Source organism: Phalacrocorax aristotelis, chromosome 8, assembly GCF_949628215.1.
Source record: "Phalacrocorax aristotelis chromosome 8, bGulAri2.1, whole genome shotgun sequence".
Taxonomy (NCBI): Eukaryota; Metazoa; Chordata; class Aves; order Suliformes; family Phalacrocoracidae; genus Phalacrocorax; species Phalacrocorax aristotelis.
The window spans coordinates 40,364,717-40,383,433 of NC_134283.1; the positions used below are offsets into that span (position 1 = coordinate 40,364,717).

Here is an 18,717-nt window from a genome sequence, read left to right on the forward strand (position 1 = left end):
TTACGGATGAGCTTTTCCATATTTCTCTGCCTCAGTCCTTCTGAAATAGATACAACTGTTGATTTTTAAGAGACCTAAATGTATAAAGATCCGTGCATTTGTCCTGCCTATATATGAGTTTCCATAGATACATTTATTCAATGAAAGTAATAATAAGAAAAAATGGAAAGTGAGGTGTGACAGAAGAAAAAGATAGGCTTTAAACAATATTGAAGTCAGGTGCTAATAATTTACACTTACTTTGCTTGAATATGCTTGTAAGGTTTTTAAGGAACACAGAGTTTCTAGATCCCAAAGAAAAGAGAAACAATTTTTAGTGCTACTGATGCTATAAGTAGAAGGTAAGGGGAAAAGTTCATATACTACCACATCTGGAAGGTCTACATAAAAAGTGGGTTACATTAAAAAAAATATAAAAAGGCTATTATGGAACTAGCCACAGAATCAGTCAAGTACAGACAGATTTAAAATACAGTAATAAATGAATTTATATGTGCTGCTGGATGGTCTGGCATTTAAAACTCAGAAAACAGAAGGCTGTGGGGAGACCTTATTGTGGTCTCCCAGTACTTAAAGGGGGACTATAGGAAGGATGGGGGTAACCTCTTCAGCAAGGCCTGTTGTGACAGGACAAGGGGTGATGGTTTTAAACTGAAGGAGGGTAGATTTAGACTGGATATAAGGAAAAAATGTTTTACTATGAGGGTGGTGAAACACTGGCACAGGTTGCCCAGAGAGATTGTGGAGGCCCCATCCCTAGAGACATTCAAGGTCAGGTTGGATGAGGCTCTGAGCAACCTGATCTAGTTGAAGATGCCCCTGCTCACTGCAGGGGGGTTGGGCTAGATGGCCTCTAAGGGTCCCTTCCAACCCAAACCATTCTATGATTCTATGATTCTATGAAATGCTGCTCCCTGTTCCTTTTGCTGTGACCCGTTTTGCCTGGGTGGCAGCAATAGCCCTTGAATTCAGTAGCCTACGGCACTGTTGAGACACCAAGGTCAGGACTCCAGCAAAAAGCATCTACAGGGGTTCCCTAATGACAGTGGGATGGTTGGAAACCCCCCACATTTTAAACAAGTCACATGTGTTGGAATGCATCTGTAACCATGTAAGCTGAAGTTTTGAGGAGACTAAAACTCCTCACAGTTAGACAGGTGCCCATCTGCTTTTGGACATCAGTTCTCCTTAGGTGTCTTTGAAAATACAACCCTAACTCATTTAGGGTTTTCTGAAAACTCCTTTCTGGCATTGTTTGCCTGCTGATGCATTTATGATGAAGGGTCGTGCTCTCATGCCAGTTCACAAGGTTTTTTTCATTTTTTTCAAATGTTTGTCTTCAGGCTCGCTAGTGTCTATGAGACATTCTCTCTCTTAAACTTTGTTAGCAAAAAAGAGGTTTTCCCCACCTTTGCTGCTCAGGTATTTATGAAAAAATATTGTCTGCTGTTTGTTTTAGATTTTTATTAAAGTTATCAAGAAAAATGTTGATGATGATATCATAAATCCATAATGCTATCTGCTCTGTTTGTAAGCATATCTTGGCCTCCTATTTGCAAAAATCATGAAGGTCGCATCAGCTGCAGATTGGAAATATTTAAGCTGAATTGTAGATTTGTAGATTTGTCACTTCTGTGATAGCCCAAAATCCAAAACAAATAAATGCCCTATTAAAATGAAATTTCCTAGAATACTCAAAATAGGAAAGGATGAAGGAATCAGTCTCAGGCTTAACAACTCAAACTTTCTTCTGTGCTTCCAAAAATAAGGTGGCTGAACTAGAACCCCACCTCCCCTTTATAAAAAAATCTTCCCTTTCAAATCCAGTGGGTACTTAAAAGAAAGTATCCAGAAAATAAATTCTTCTGGCTATATGTTTTATGTGAGAAAGGTTAATTGGAATGAATGTTTTGCTTTTGAGGAAATGGGTGTGTGGTAATTGTGTCTTAAAATCAGACTTTTGATGGAGCCTGCAGACTGAAACTGGTGTTTGAGGAATTTAAAATTGTTCTTGTGCTTGTTGTGAGGGCAGGGGAATGAAGCAGAAGAGATTGTCATTGAGGGATCCCACTGCATGGTGATCCCCCAGAAGGGCAGGCGTCAACTTGCAACAGTGACAGGTTATAAAAGGGGGTTTAAAAAGCAACTAAGAGCCGCTTGACTGTTCAAGGGTGCAGTTCTGTGCATTTCTAATCAATTCTATTCCTACGTTAGTTCTGTTGGCCAGTGGGGGTACACAGATAAGTAAGGTTACAGGAGAGTTACAGGATTAATTCCTCAAAGAACATGACAGTCCATTGAAGTGATTTCATTAGCTGTGAAAGGAGAATTAGATGGAGACTCCAGCACATGGGAATATAGAGATGCATTTGCTGTATATGGACTGCAAAAGAAAGTCTTTCCATATAAAATTACTTTTTGTTCTGAGGCGAGGGAAACAATCCAAAATATAATGTAAATGCTTTCATCACATTAGCTTCATTGTTTCTAAATTAAAATATTTCTGTCCAAGAACAAATGACAAACTAATTTTTCCCCACCCAAACCCTTATTTGGCAACTGTTGGTCCAAGTTTTTTTTCCTGTTTTAATGTAAAACGTTGCCTTATGTTCCAGGCAATACAGCGTGTGTTTCCATAGCAACCTCTTCTCGTGTCTTGAACTTGTCAGCATCAACATGTGACATTTTAAACTATGAAGCATTTACACGTACTGCCACCTCTTTGGACCTGAGTGAGGTTTGCCAAAAACTGCGTTCTTTCAGATAGTTGAAGTTAGTGAAAGGTGATGGAGTCAGATATACCTCCTCCTTGTTTTCAAAGAGTATAAGAAGTCCTGTTTCACTGAACTCAAAATAAATCAAGTAACGGGACACAGATTCCTGCTTGCAGCTCAAAGGCTGGTTCACCCAACACTAGCTCAAAGTCTAATTTTTCCCTAGGGCTCTGTGTCTGTGGGTTCTGTGACTGATTCTCTGCACTCTGTATTATTGGGTTGTCTCCTTCACTTTTCACACAGCCACCTGCTTCTCAATCTGTACCATGTTCAGCAGGGTTGTTCTTGACCACGGGCACACATAGGCTTTGAACAGTGATGTACACCAGATCTCTCTCTGCTGCTGTGTCACTTCATATTTTGAACCCAGTGAATGGTGAACTTTTTCAGGATAATCCAACTGACAATGTATTTGCAAAACATTTATGAAATATCAGAGGTGAGGAAGGGGAATGGCAAAGACCTGGTTGGCTAGGAGGGAACAGAAGGGATGGTATTCCAGTGAGAAGTAGAGGAATTAGTTTGACTGGCCAGACATTGTAAAACTTTCTCTTGTAGGTAGGAGGGAGCACTAATATAATTCTATGAGATGTGCTTTTACTCTTGTTCTTTTTCTGTATGTAGTATGGTTTGGCTGCTTATTGGAGCTTCTAAAATATATATTTGCAGATATGGGCAAGCTGCCAAAAATGTGACTAATAAAAAAATGTCTATTGATCTGCTTTAAACCCTATCTTAACATCGCTCTTTGGAAGATAGTAATCACTTCTCACTTATTGTAGTATTTATACAGACGCCTTCCTGAAGGATAGCTCTATTTGTTCCAAACAGAGAGGAATACTTGCCTCCTCTTTTGGCTGTCAGTGTGTTTTTGGATTTATCTTTCACATGGTTACATAGGAGACAGCTGATTTACCCAGAAGTACTTGTCATGGCCTTAAACCCTTACTCCAGTGGTATATCTCCATGTTAAAATAAAAACAGGTTACTGGCTTGTTTTGTCTTGATTTGTGACTTTATGGCCTGGAGCAGGAGACTGCTTTAATGGATGGCCCTTTCCGTTCAGAAGACATGGGTGTGGATTCTTTCCTGTGTATTTACTGAAAATAGATATCACAGTGATGTTAAACTATTAGGAACTGTGCTCAAGCAGCCCCCCCATACCCTGCTCCGTACACGGTGTCCCTGCGCTGTTAGCTGGCCCACACAAACACGCAGTCCCTGTGCGAGCTGTAGCCCTTCGGTCCTCATTAGAGGTGATGGTATTTGCAGGTATGGAACAAACCTTTCCCCGTGAAACCTGGGAAGAGAAGTGATGGTGTAATGAACTTTGGTGATTTGTCATCTAGGACTGGACATGGACTCTGCTCCAAAAGCAGAAAAGGTACTGTTTGTGCTAAAGGAATAACAGTGCAACAAAAAAACAGGTATAAAACTATCTGGGCAAGCACCTGGTCATATATTACATATCCAGCCCTATGTTCATGTTCCAGGGTTGATAACTTTGTCAGGAGAGATGAGAAGTAGATGCTTGAATTTCTCCTGGACTTTCTCAATAACTGAACTGGTACAGTATGTTCTTGGGCCAGTGCTTTGATCCATCTGGGATATAGCCAGGGGGAAAATAATTTCATACTTTTACTTTGCTAATCAGGAAATGAGATAATTAATCTAAAAAGTCTCTTTCTGGAAAAAATAAAAGCCTTCTGGTCACTTTTCAGACATTAATTTTCAGATAAAGAATTTCTGTTTTGCTTCTGAACCAACCAAACACTTAATACAAATAATGTAAAGCTCTGAGTTTTCTGAGCTCCTTAAATCCAGTTTTAGACAAGAGAGTGGCCTTTGCTTCCTATCGAAATGCAGCTGGTTCTCTTGAAAGTCTAAGTGTGTAAATACACATATTGCTCTCTTCTGTTAGTTTTCTGCATCTTTTGCTCACTGAAGTGTAATCCAATAAATAGTACCTTCAAATCCTCTTTGGAGGACTGGGAAAGTTCTGTTCTGTTGTTGCTGAGGGAATTACTGGGTTTCAGTAATGGGTTCCCTTTTTTGCCCCTGGTTTGTAAGAAAAGTTGCCTATTCTCCAGAGTTGTCCTTACATGAACCCTCCTAAAGCATTTGCCCCTTCTTTGATTCATCTCCTTATTTCATTTATGCCTTTTCTGCATACTAAGTCCCAAACTAAATACAGCATCACCCACTACATTCGCTGCTTCTGAGTAAAGGAAATCAGACTGCCTCTCCCAAAGGCCTTGTGTGTCCCAGCATGTGTGTCTGTTACTGTGTGTCTGTTACCCTTCTTTCTTGCTGATACTGTCACCCTTTGAACTGCTGATGAGCTGCATTTCCTCAGGTTCCTTCTTCCCAACCAGCAGCGCTGCGTGGCAGTTCCTTGCAAGGCGTTGGTTTAGCCTCCCCACATACAGAGGAGGTAAAGCTGGGTGTGTGTGAGAGAGAACTATTGGGTCTCAGGGAAAGTGCTCCAAATGTGGCATATACACCCTCCTCCCTCAGTGGCGGTGTTTTGTCTCCCTCTTTTAAGCTTCTCCAGACTGTAGATATGACAGAGATATGAGGAAGAGGTAGGTAAAGCATCTCTCCTTTTCCCATTTGTAGAAAATCAGTTGAAGTGGCAATGCAGTGCTGGCTCGAAAGAGGTTAGCTCAGCTGAGGTCACCAGTAAGTGACTGTAGTATTATTTTACTCACATAAAATAGTGATTGCATCAATTCTGAAATTGAGAATTGCTCAATTATTTGGGCCAGTACAATTAAAAACTGACAGTTGAAAGTAAATGTAACAGTAATTTTCTTTTTATCAAATGTCAGGTTCATGTCTTTCTCCTTGTATTTGTGGTTGCCTTGGGTCACTACTACTCAGCTGCTTTTAGAGAATGCTATCAGAATAATTTCATGTTAAGAGAGACCGAGAAGGGCTTACAAGAGCATAAAAGCTCCAATTCAGCAATCTACTTGCATGCATCCTTTATTTAAACCTCTGCATAGTTACCTTACCAAGTACATATTGGTTTTTTCTTTGGAAAGGAAGAATCTTTTTGGATTAATATTTCTGGAAACTACTGGAAAAGAGAGGTTTCCTGGAGTAGTCTGTGTATATCATTATATTTCACTTACTTGTAACATTATATTGTATTTTCAGGATAGTCCAAGTACCACCTTTTGCAAAAGACAGTTGATCCTTTTTGCGAAACTCACAGAAACTGAACATAAAATATTGATTAAATGGAATTTGGGCTGAATAGTTCAGATTATTGCACATTCAAAATCCCTAAATTACTTAAAAATTGAATAAATTGGCAAATGGTGCTAATGCACTTCTAGAGCACATGGGAAAAATGGGTAAAATAAATCTTACTTTCAGTACTTACAGGGAGCATAATGTCATTAAGAAAAGAAAATGTAAAACATGTGATAGCAGATGCCAGACTAACCACAGTACTCAAGCTCTCACGAGAAGCCCCCTTTGCAAGCTGTAAGCAGCCTTGGCCAAAGCATTCTTTTTGGACTGAGAGTTTTTCATTCCTGGTCTTAGGCCAAAGGTAAATTCTCCTGTGTGGAAACTTTCAACAAAATCTATTCCATCATTTTTTGAATTCTCTGTCTCATCGGTGCTCCTGCCGCTTTACCGCCGCTGTGCGAATGGTACAACAGCTGAGAGGGGTCTGGCGAGGGTCAGATTCTTCTGTAGTGTTCACGGTGATCAGCTGGAGTTAGCTCAGTAGTTTAAATTGTCAGCAGTTGAATGTTTTTGCACATTCACAAAAATATTGCTGTGGTCCTTTCCCTTTTATTTTTTTATGTCACCAAGAACGTTTATGATGTTGATGATTGATCTCTTGTACAACACAAACCACAAAATCTCCTGTAGTCGTGCCTGTAGCCAGCCTAATAAAGTGTCTGACACCTGAAACAACCTTCTCAGAAAAATAAGATTTTGAAACTTCCCCTGATACCAAAGGCTATGGTGGATTTTCTGAACTACTCCATATACACCTACCCTCGCCATAATCCAGTCCAAAGTGCAAGTTTTAGGTAGAGTTACGCTGGGAACAAAAAAAAGATACGTGGCACCTACTGGAACTTCCACATGGACCTGGGCATTGGTCTTAATTTGCTTGGTCACCAGTGAGTTTAAAGTATCTGACTCCGTGGTGCTGAGGGGCTTTGCATACCCTGCTAACTGCCTCTTTGATGTGTAAATACCTTTGGCTTTGTCACCCCACACGGCTGAGTTTCTGAACTCTGAGCTGCTGGCTTTGGTTGGATCTACTTTGTAGACTCCTGAGGAAGTGAAGTTGTGCTGGACTTCACTGGCCTCTTCTGAATTTGGTTCCAACCCCTCTCAAAATGCTTTGGAGTTGTTTTAATGCTTTTTAAAAAAAATTATTTATATCATCTCCCCTGTGCAATAAAAACGATGAGCATCACTGTTCTAGCAAAGAAGGAAAAGTGGAGCCAAGGACTTTGAAGTGGTCAGAACTCTTGCATGAGGCACTGTGAACAGGTCAGGCAATTGAAGAGGAGCTAAAGTACATTTCTAGTGTGTTTGAAGGTAATTTTCAGTTTCATTACATCCAACTTGCTTGAAACACGTTCACTTGTGAGCTTCGTTGAGGTTAGACAGTGCAGAGCTGTTTTCAGTTGCAGTTTTATTTGAGTGACTTGATACCTTGGTATTGTCTTTCTGTTACATGGACCTTTTCCTGCTTGCTTCTCTGACATCTTCCCTAGAGGTTCAAAATGATCCTGTATCATCAAAAGAAATCCCTTTTGCAGTTTACCTTTTGGCCTTTACCTTTCTTTTGGCTTTTCTTGGAAAGATGCTGGCTTGCTGGCTTTACACACCTGGATTTTTCTAACCAGGGAAGAATGGTGGATGCGGAATGGATCCGGAATGGATCAGTTTGGGATCCTTGATAGGCTTAAGTGAGTATGAAGCTGAATCTAAATAGTCAATTACTTGAGGTGGCTTGTTTAATTTCACTCAATTTTTTCTATCCTGATGGTTTATAAGGTATTCATATCATGTTTTGCCTAATTGACTTAAGTTAACTCTTCCTTTTCCAAAAGGAAATATGCCAAACTATATGGTTTCAAATGAAGACTGTAGTCACATAGGCGTTTTTACCTCAACTTGATTACAACATTTAATAGTGGAAAAACTGCTGATGAAACTACATGGTAAAACGCTATCAGACTTTTAAGAAAGACAAAAGGTAAACGGAGCTGGCAGGAGGCAAATCTGGCCACTAAAGCAGTTATATATATCCTGGCAAGTCTCTGCTGTAATCTAGGTTTCCATTCATTGAATGGGTAATAGCAGATAAAGAATGATCTCTTCTTTAATGTAACAATGTGGACATTCATATTTCTTGAGAATTCAGACTCAAGTGCTGAAGAAACAAAAGCTTTATTTCAATTTGGCTGGACATTGTGGAGATTTTAATTTTAAAAAAAGAACCTTTTGATCTAAAGAAATAAATGCTGAATACAGAGCTTGAATACAGAGAGACAAATTTACTGTTGCTTTTGCTTTGTTAGTTTAGTTTTTGTTTGTTTTGTTTTGGGTTTTGTTTTTGGGTTGTGTTTTTTGTTTGTTTGTTTTTTTTTTTTTTTAAGCGCTTGTCTGCTGAAGGCTGTAAATGGCTCTGGAGAAGGCCTTTTACTTGTGTTTCGCAGTCATGGATGTCTGCACTTATCTCATTCTTGGCATCCTCCCATTTCAAAGTAAGACGTGGCAGTAAAGTATTCTGAGGCTGTGCCAAAGAGCAGATTGTTGTAGGAAAAAAAGTGTTTCTTATACGTTATGCTGAACTCTTAAGCTTCAAAGGAATTGGGCTAACCCGTTTTCCCTATAACATTAAAGGAGAAAGTAGTTACCACCCAAGTAACAAGTTGCTTACCAGTGCCTCTAAGTACAGTACATGTATTTGGGTGAAGAATAATTTTGGTCTGTGCCTCTTTACCTGTCCCATTCGCAGAACCTGGCTCGGTCGTGTTGGAAGCGCTCGCTGCGGGATGCAGGGAGGTGTCTGACATCACCCCTGTGCGATCTGGTCTGCTTAGGCTCTGAGACAGTTGCTGGTGTGAGAAAGGTGGCCACCTTGTAAGAAACCCTGTGCAAGTCATATTTGCTTCTTTTTTTTTCAGTTTCATTTTTTTTAAAGCTATATTTATGAGGTGGAAGTGAAAATGAATGAGGGGTAAAGAAGGAGGAAAAGCTGCTGGTTTTAAACATGTAGTAAGTGTAGATCAGCCTTCCTTACCAGCAGGGTTTTGCAGAAAAAGAATCCTCTGCTCGTTTCCTGTGGGATGGATTAGGCATTTACTAATGAATCTGGAAGTAACTCTACTCTAATGTAGCTCCTGTAGCTGAAAATATGGAGTGCAGTTACAGAAAGAGAGGGCAAAGGGAGGAACTTCTCCAGTTAAACCTCCTATGTGTTGATTCATAAATCCACCTGTATTATCTGTGGGAATCTACTCTGGAAATGGAAGGGACTAAACCATATGTCGTTAAAGTGTTAAATCTGAGTTGGAACAGGAGAAAGCGGTGGAAAGTCTGTAGCTGGCAAAAGGAGATTGCTTTGCTTCAATATCACGTGGACTAAGCAGAGCAGGGTGTGATGCTGCAAGAGGGCGAAGTGGGACCATCTACTCAGAATTAAAGCAAGAGGTGAAGGGAGAACAGTATTTTTAATCGTGTTTCATGTGAGGTGTATGCTCATTGTCTCAAGACAGATTTTGAGATTTTGTCCGTGTTTGAACTGGAACAAGAAAACAGTTTTTCTCAAGCTTTGGATCTGACTTGCATCCAAAGCAGATTTGGATTGGTGCCCCACCTGAATTGTTAAGGATTTGGAAGAAATGTTTTAGTCTTGGCCTATTTCTGGTTAAAATACATTCTTCTGCAATGGAGAAAATTTTTTTTTTTTAAAAAAATCTTTAAACGGACAGGAGGAGGTTATAATCTCAAGAGATGAGGTTAAGATTTTGAATGTCTTTTAAGCTTTTAAGTTTACCTTTGGTAAGCAGATTACTAAGACTTGGCTGTTGGGCAGGTTTATTTAAACTCACAGTAGTACGTGATATTGTGAAAACTGTACCATCCATGCAGGGAAACATGAGTATGAACATAGCCTTTGCCTGGTTTACTTGCAAAATCTGACAGTGCACCCACCACACAAAATAGTCCTCCCCTGATTGTGTGTTTCCTCTTCTGTTAATTAGCGTGTCTCAGCTCTTCCATATCTCACTTCTTGAGGTAATTTCTTAATGAGTCAGTTGAAGTTTTCTCAGGCATGGGAAGGGATGGGAAATTTGGTGAACTGGCTAACGTTTTCCTCTGATATCTGTTTTGATATCAATTATGATTCAGCTTCCAATTAAGCAGGTCAGGGCGCATTAGCAAGTCTCCAGTTCATGGCTAAATACTACATAGAGAGATGGCATAAGGCTAAATTCAAGATTATCCAAAGTAATTAGGACAGAAAATTATTTAGTTTGCCTTGCTGGAAATAGTCTGACTTACTGCTGAAATGATGCCAGCCTTAGTTCAGCCCTCTCTGTAGTTCCAGGCAGAAGCAAGCCTTTTACAGCAGATTGTAATTTCTAATAAGGTTGCATTATGCAAGTGTGTAAACTAGGGTGAGGAAAGACTGGAGGAGAACTCCCTGAAATAGTATGAGCTTAAAATGCAAAAGAGATGAGCTTGCAATTAAAAGGCCAAAATTACAAATGATCTCTTGGACAGTAGGTGCTGACATTAAAGAATGGTGGCTAAGAATATGATTTTGGGGAAGAAAAATAGACATGTCCTGTACTATTGCATTTACTTACATTGCGTTATTCATGCCCGTGTTTTGTACCTTCATTTCTAAATATTTCTAATAGCATCACAGGCAACATTCATCCTTGTTGTATTGACTTGCTAGGACAAGTGAAAATGGTATCTCCTAAGCTTTATTAGACTATGCTAATTTGGCCAGGCTGTGTAGGATGTGCTTGGAATGTAGCAATTTGTACACTAAGGAAAAAGATCATTTTTTCGAATTAAGTTATGAAATTTGGCAGCATTCCTTAACACAAAATGTATGCTGAGTTGGATCTAGAACAAAAATATTACTTTTAATTTGAAAACTCACTTTGCATTTATCAGAGGTGCTTCGTACATCTGGTCATCATCAGAAATGATCAGAAAAAAAATTTGGAAAGCAAAAGTTAAACCGTAAAGTTCCAGAGTCTCCACTGTCTTTTTTTTTTTTTCTTATTTTTGTGATGACTGGAATTCTGCAGGATCAATCATACGCATTATTATTACTCTGAATAATAGTATTAATCTTTGGCTCAAGACCTTCCAGAGTGATAGAGCTCTTCCCCCTCTTCCCACATGAAAAACGAAATTCAGATCTATGTGTCGGAAAGATTGCTCCATGCAGAGTTCCTGTTCTCTCTCGCTACACTGCAGCTCTTCAGACCTTGATCACTGATGGCAAGTGAGGCTTTCCACAGTTGTCTCAAGGCTTTGGACCAGATCCTGTAGCTGTACGCTTCTACGGGAGAACTTATCTTGGGCCGCATATCTCCGGGACACAGGGCTCTACCCACCCTGGGGACAGTGATGCACAGACATCAATATGATGGATACAAAATGTCCGTTTATTTAGCTGCGTCACACGCTTATATAGCTCTTGCGCTTCCTGTTCCTGCCACTCCTATGGGGAGGAGTCTATCTTTCCGTCACATCCCGTGATCTTCCGGTCGCCGATCCCTGTCTATTCCCCTACAAGATCCAAAAACAGGACAGTGACTTTCTTAACTATTTTTAAAGAGGTTTCACATGTATCATGCCTCCTTTTTGTGCATATTTGAAAGCTGCCCTTTAAAACCATGGCCAAACATGTCCAATTACACTGCCTTAAAAGCTAAGACCCTATTATGCCCATAGTAAATTACTGGATGCTGTTCTACCAGATGTATGTGCACCGATTTCTCCTCGTTTGGAGTCTGTCTTCCTGCACATCTGACAAAAATCTCTGGACCACGGCTGTCACTTACCACTTTGAAATAGAACCATCTTCAATTACAGTTGGTATTTCTGACCTTTAAGACCAAAATTTCGAACATGTTCCTTTGTCAGGATTGGGTTTTCTGCTGTGCTCTAGGCAGTAATTTCTGAACCACTCCTTTGCCTTCCAAAAGCCGTTTTCCTTTTGTAATTAAAAAAGCCTTCAAAAGAGAGAGCTGCAAGGGAAGTGTAGTATATAGTAGACTCCTAAGGCTTTTGGCTTTTTTTCTGAATCAGGGAAAGGTTTTGGGAATACTTTGATTTCTAATGCTCAAACAACAGCAGTAAAAAGTGAGATAAAATTTGTGCAAAAATTGATATAACTCATGAGAGCCATGTACTAAACAAGGTGTTATCCTTAACAAAGGAAGCAGTTCCTATAGATAGCAAAACATGGTGCTCTGTGTCAAGTCCTCGTTACATATATGTCACCATGTTGCTTAATTATTTTGTTCTTAAATGATGATGGGATAGAGCTTTCTGTGATATCCTGGTGGTCCTACTTAGCAGAATTACTCAGACACAGTACACTGATAACTGGTTTTGCTTGGTGTGTGCTTTGCTGCATAAGATAGGATGGTGTATTTTACTCAGGGATAAAGTAGCTAAGGTATTCTCAACCCCTTCTTTGATTGTCTTTGAATTAGAAGTGCTGTTTCAGATGTGACATCAGGGCTGTAATCTCCTCCAGCTGACGATACAGGTAGCTGCAGTCATTGTGATGGCTAATCTAGCTCCACAATTTCAATGAAATGAAAGCAAGTTGAATGTTCAAGGAGCTTTTAAAATTAGGTAATTTTTAAGTGCTCAGATAAGGATTTGAAGAGCCAAACTTACACACACAGTTGAGTGTTCCAGTTTTAGTTTAACTAGGGGTGATGGTTTTTGTTTTGTTTTCCTCATGAGATCCAAGAGGACTGTAAACCATCACTACTTTTGTGAAGAGGGGAGCAAGGACAGCAGCATGCTGGCATAAAAGAGAGATGAGCAGGGATGTGTACAAGGAATGTAATGTTCAGGGTAAAAGACCTTTTCTCTAGGGATGAGCCCTTCTGGACTTACAAGGCTCCTTTTTGTTTCTTAAGGCAAACCTTTGCTCAGATGGCAATGTTATATTTCTTGTGCTAATCTAAACCTTCTATGTCTTCCCCTATGTGGCCTATTCGCCATTGAATTTTTATGGCCTTCTAAGTAAAAAGGGGAAATTAAAAAGCAGCTATTTGTTTACTCTAGTCCTGTCATCTGGAATAAATGTCCCAATTTATCCCAAGCCCTGCTTACACTAAGAAAGTTCAGTTAGCTGATGGTAAATGAACCTGGGTCATCGTCCATTAGTCTCCGTAGCTGGACAAAGCTTTCTGCTCTACCTTTTTTCTCCTCTTACTTTGGTATTTAAATGCTCTTCCTTGGTCAGGATGGGTCTTTTTACTGTGTGCCCTGAGGCCCCTCATGAAAATGAGATGTTGCATCTTAGAATATCCTGTTAAGCAAAACTGCCTCAATGAAATACAGATACGTGTTTTATGACAATAGCTGACTGTGCAGCGGTGGGCAACATGGGTCCCTCAGGAGCCGCACGCTCCTTTACCTTCTCCTTTGATCATGAAGAAACAGATGAAAACTTCCTTTTCCTTTTGATTACCCTTCCCTTGCTCTGCTGTAGTTTGAAAGGAGATTTCAGAAAGGCTTTAAATAAATGATACTAAAAAGACCACCGTGAGGCACTGCCAAATCCAGGTGTCCCTCCCATTGCCTGGGATTGTGTGGAGCATCTGTAATGTTAGCAAAAGGAGCAGGAGAGCCCCAGCTCGGCAACCTGCACCAGAGGCACCGGCAGCAGAGCATCGCTGGAGGTTGGTGCTGGAATTTCTTCTCCTCTCCCCTCTTGGTGTATTTTGCAGTTTGGCTCCCAGAGGCAAGGTCTTCCTCTTCTGTGATCATGCCTCCTGCTGTCAAAGCCATGAGCAGATGAGAGCCATTTGTTCCTTAAATGTATTTGCATACCCTGCAGGTATGTGTAAAAAAAAAGGGACACCCAGGAGTGTGGGAGGAGCAGGGGAACTGAAAGCCTGTTATGTTAAGACTAATTTATGGCTAGGGTAGAGAGTTGTGGTAGCAGGCTTAGGCAGCAGGCCTGCTGTCCCAGCTGATGCATTTGTGTCTAGAGCTGGTTTGATATATTCTGTTGCTTCCATCAAGATTACAAATGCACCATCTTTCTTCACTGCTTCCAGCCTACAATATAAGAGAAAGTCTGCCTGGAACTTAGGAGAAGAAGGTGAAGGAGGGAGGGATTCTTCTCTCTCCAGGTACCATTTGTTTCTTGGCTTTATGTGTGAGTTTCTTTTTTCTCTTTCCTGTTGCACTGAGATTTGCAGGCAGTTTCTCATCCCGGTTCCTCCTCCTTTGATCCTCCTCCAAAAGCAAAAAAAAAACCCCAACAAACCCAAAAAACCAAACCAGCCATGCTTTTTTTAATGCTTATTTGTAATGCAATTGTAAGAACTTAATCTATCCGTAAGAACCACAAACTGAGCTTTCACGACCTCCAGCATGACCTATTTTATTGTACCTGCTATGGCTTTCATCTCAAGATATTTTCCTTCGCTTCTCAATTTTGAAATAACCACTGTTATGGCCAAATGCTGCGTATCACAACGCTGACATCCAGTCCATGCAGATTACTCGCACTGCACAGAATGTACTCTGGTGTCATCCTCCAGCATGACACATGGAGCTCGGCTTCGCTCTGTGCAAAGGAAGTTTCCTTGTAAACTGCAAGAACTTCTGAAACTGGATTAGCCAAGCTGGCCCTGGCTTTTACAAGAAAGCAGCTGAAGGACCGTGTTTACCACTTGCTCTAAATTTTAACTTCTCTGCATAGCTCAGCTTACTGTGATGGAATTTCAGTGAAAACTATTGATGTTAGGAAAGGCTTGTGAATGGCTTGGAAGTGGTGCCGGCAGTAATGATAGGCTGCAGATATATCCATCTTGGGTTTGTTATTTTTTTTTAGAACTTAACTTTGTAGTTCAGTTTATTTTGTACGCCTACATTTTTCTACTGCAATAGAATACATATTTTATTGGTCTGCTTTGAACAAGGTAAATCTGGATAAAGTTAAAATAGTAATAACATTAGATTATATTCTTATTAATTTTTCCAAAAATGACTTCCCTCCCCTTTATGCCCAATAGAGAACTGATGCAAAATGCCCTATAAAAAGAGCTTCAATTAAATAATGTTTTTTATTTAAGGATCTCGAAGAACTTCACATAAATTACATTTTTTTAAGAGTGTGGAATGTAAGAAACCTCCTGAGCTGCTGTGTGCCTTCTGCCGCTGGTGCGGGCAGTCATGTTAGGTGATCCCTTTCCTTGCAGCACCTGTGCAAGGTTGTCCCTTTTTCATCACCATTTCACAAACCGTCAATCTGTGGCAATTACACAGGTGGGTCAAGTGGTGGGGCTAGGACAAAGCTGCCTCGCCCTCTATGCCGCCCTCTAAACAGAATATTAAGCAAGTGTAGAAGTCTCCATAGTAGTTCTGCCAGTTTCTACGATCAAATCTGTGTTTTGACTGTGGAGATTACAAATAGCACGGGATTTAATTTTGCCAATAATTTTTCTTACTGTAAATTTCTGAAGCAAACGGAATAATTCAACTAAAACTCACTTGGTGATACATATATTTGTCTTAAACAATTTTAATCTGAAAACAGTCTTCAGTATTTTAGGATGAAGACATTAGAAGGTACAACTCCCTGCCATGCACTAACGAAAGTAGGCAGTAACTCTGCATGGTCAGTGAAATTGTTGCATGAACATAGAGAGCCTAAGGGCCCATTTTACGATCTCGTGTCTGTTTAGGAAGCCTGGCGAGCTATAGGATAGAGTTCTGTCTCGTAGACGTGAAGCCACAAGTCATTATGAGCTTCCTGCTCATTCAGAAACTGCAGTAACTGAAACCTGCTGCTTCCAGCGCTGTGTTGATTTTGCAGATTGTGCATTGCAAGAGTCTAACAGAAAGAGAAGATTAAATAAAAGTGGCACCTGCTCTCCTTACAGGTAACTCATCACTAAGAAAACAGCAAAGAATAAATATGCAAAGGCAAAGGAAGTGTTGAGAAACATCATGGAAAACTGTAGAGAACGAAAATGAACATACAGTAATAATTACTGGCTGGTGTCCTTTCAAGCCAAGAGATTTACTTCATGAACAGGAGGCCGCCTCTTGGGCTGGGGATAATTAGCAATTCAAGTGCAAAAGAGGGGGGAGATAAAAATCTTTTGTAGTTCATTTGTTCATTACTAGGGCTTTTGGAAAATGGCTGAAAATGATAATAAAGTTTTGCAAAGGATTTAGTAAGTAATTTTTCCCATCAACTTCTTTTTTCTAGCTAGTTCACTGGTATGTACGTGCTCTTTTAACAGCAGTCAAAGCTATTGGTGGAGCTCCTGAAGGGTTATCACCCTCATTGTGACTTTAAGCGGATTGCTAACCTCTCGGCACAACTCTCGAGTAGCATGGAGCAGGCCAGAGGAATTTTCGTAGTCTCCAAAGGTATGAGTGTTGGCATTGGGCCTGATTTTAGGAAGTGTGAAGCACTCTGAAACCCCATGGATGTTAATGGAAAAAATATGGAACAAAATTTCTTCTCTTCCTGCAGATGGTCTAGAGTGGTGTGGAGCTGATTGGAGATGGGACTGGGAGGCAGAGGGGAGTATGTTAGTTCTCCAATATTCTCATATTAAGTAAATGCCTTTTCAGGTGGCACTGTGACAGTTGTATATAGGCTTTCCATTTTCTCTTAAATGCTACTGAGAAACTCTCGAGGGCTAACAAAACAACATTAAAAAATTGCCAGAGGCTGGCTGTATAACACACACAACTGTTCCAGCTCAGGAAAAGCAATATATAAAATGAAGGGTGTGATAATTTATTTCAGATTTAGGTCGAGAATTAGGCACAGCCTTCCTGAGAAGCAGTTGCACTGAGAGGGTAAAAAGTAAATGTGGTTGTGTCAGTGTAAAGATGTCTAATGGATGTAAAAGTGTTTGTGAAGTGCATGTGTCAAAATTATGATGTAAAGAGTGTAAGATACCTGTTAATGTATACATGTAGTCTAGTATGCGAGTGGCATTGTAAATTCTAAGGCATATACAATGAATTTTCACAGTGACCTAAATAATTTTCTGTCAGGATGCTTCTTTCCTCTTACTTGCTCAAATAGTCTATAGTAAATCTTCCATGTGTTTCACTGAGATTTATTCTTAAATCCTCATACTATTTACCCCTTAAGGTGGGAAGCTTGAATTTCAGATAAACTGCCATAGAAAAATGTGTGTTTCACTTCCAGACAAGCAAGCTGCCTCTAATGCTTGCCTAACTTTATGGGGAAGGATGTGGGAGACATGATACTTGCCATTTAGGCTCCATTAAACATATATACTTAGTGCTATAAAAAGGATGTTTAATGTTGTTCTCACTGCTTGCAGTTTGTTGTGCCTTGGCAGGTGTATTTGATGGAGTTGTTTGTGCTGTAACCTTGTCACCAAGCAAGTGTAAAAAATAATTGATCAAAATTGCGACACAAATGGGTGTTGTGAAATAAGCTTATTGTGACATGCTGGTATTATTGGTCTATAATTAAATATTCTTTTAAAGTATGCAGTTTGCATAGGGTAATGGGTCATAGACAAGCAAATTTCATGTGCATCAGATATTCCAGTACTCAAGCAAAGCATAAAGGAAAAAATATGCTTAAAGGGTTGTTATTTGGTTGCAAAACAAATGGAAAAATTAAGATTTCTCTGCTTTTCCGGCACAGTGTGAAATTCACTAATCCTTTTGAAGAACTCAGAAAACCTGCATATCACTGCATGATGAGCACATTTTATAGATATCATTACTGTTAACAGTTATTTTGCAGTGAATATGGGCAGAACCTGGTATAGGAGAGGTCTTGCATGTCAAAGTACAAACACTTACGTGGCCTTGTGATATATTCTGTAACCTTTGATCCACAGAGCTCCTGGGCTCTGTGGCTTCTGCTCTCATTTGCTGTTTAAACCCTTCTGGAGATGTGTTGCAGTGAAGCCAACTTGAAGCATTCTGGCTCAGTCCTGCCTTCCCCCCCCCTTACAGGATCATCTAAAAATATAATTTAAAAAAATAGTGTTTTAATTAGTCACATTCTCTTTTTGTTTCTTGACCCTGGGCATACTTTTTCTGTTGTATTTTCAAGTTGTTGTTTACATATTTTGGTTGCTTCTCTATTTACATTTTTTTTTAAAGCCCACTGTACGAATAAGATCGTTTAAAGACAGGAAGTGAAACTTGATCCTGTGAGGCTTCTGATAAAACCAGGACAGTAAATGTACAGTTGCTTACAATTAAAGAGACAGTAGATTTCAAATACTTCAATAATTAGAAATTGATTTTAGGTCTGGGAGTCTATTAGATCCCTTCTGTACTATATCCTCGTCCCACATGGAACAGGAGGAGCAAACACTCTGGTTGATAGTCAGTTCCTCAAAATACCACTGTAATTTGAATAATCAGTAAGGGTTGTTGAAGACTGACTTCAGTGTGATCTCCAGGGTGTGCTCCCACCACAGGCTGCCATACCCGTGCTCGACCCTGCAGGCACGGTCCTTGCAGCCAGAGTTTCTCCCTGGCATAGCGACCTGTCACGCATCCCAGAGCTGTGCTTTTTTAAGAGCCCATCGATGGACAGTGGCACTTCTCAGCCTGCCAGCAGATATTTGGGATGTGGTAGGATTTTTCCCCAAGTTCTCATGTTTGCCATGGATGGACAATACACAGAATGTCCCACCATAATTTGTTGTTT

The 18,717-nt window shown here is 40.1% G+C and overlaps 1 protein-coding gene across 2 annotated transcripts in view; it reads left to right on the plus strand.

Moving 5' to 3' along the window:
* Positions 1-18,717, plus strand: part of ADAMTS2 (ADAM metallopeptidase with thrombospondin type 1 motif 2) — a 185,730-nt gene that overhangs the window by 18,478 nt on the left and 148,535 nt on the right. The window lies entirely within an intron of this gene.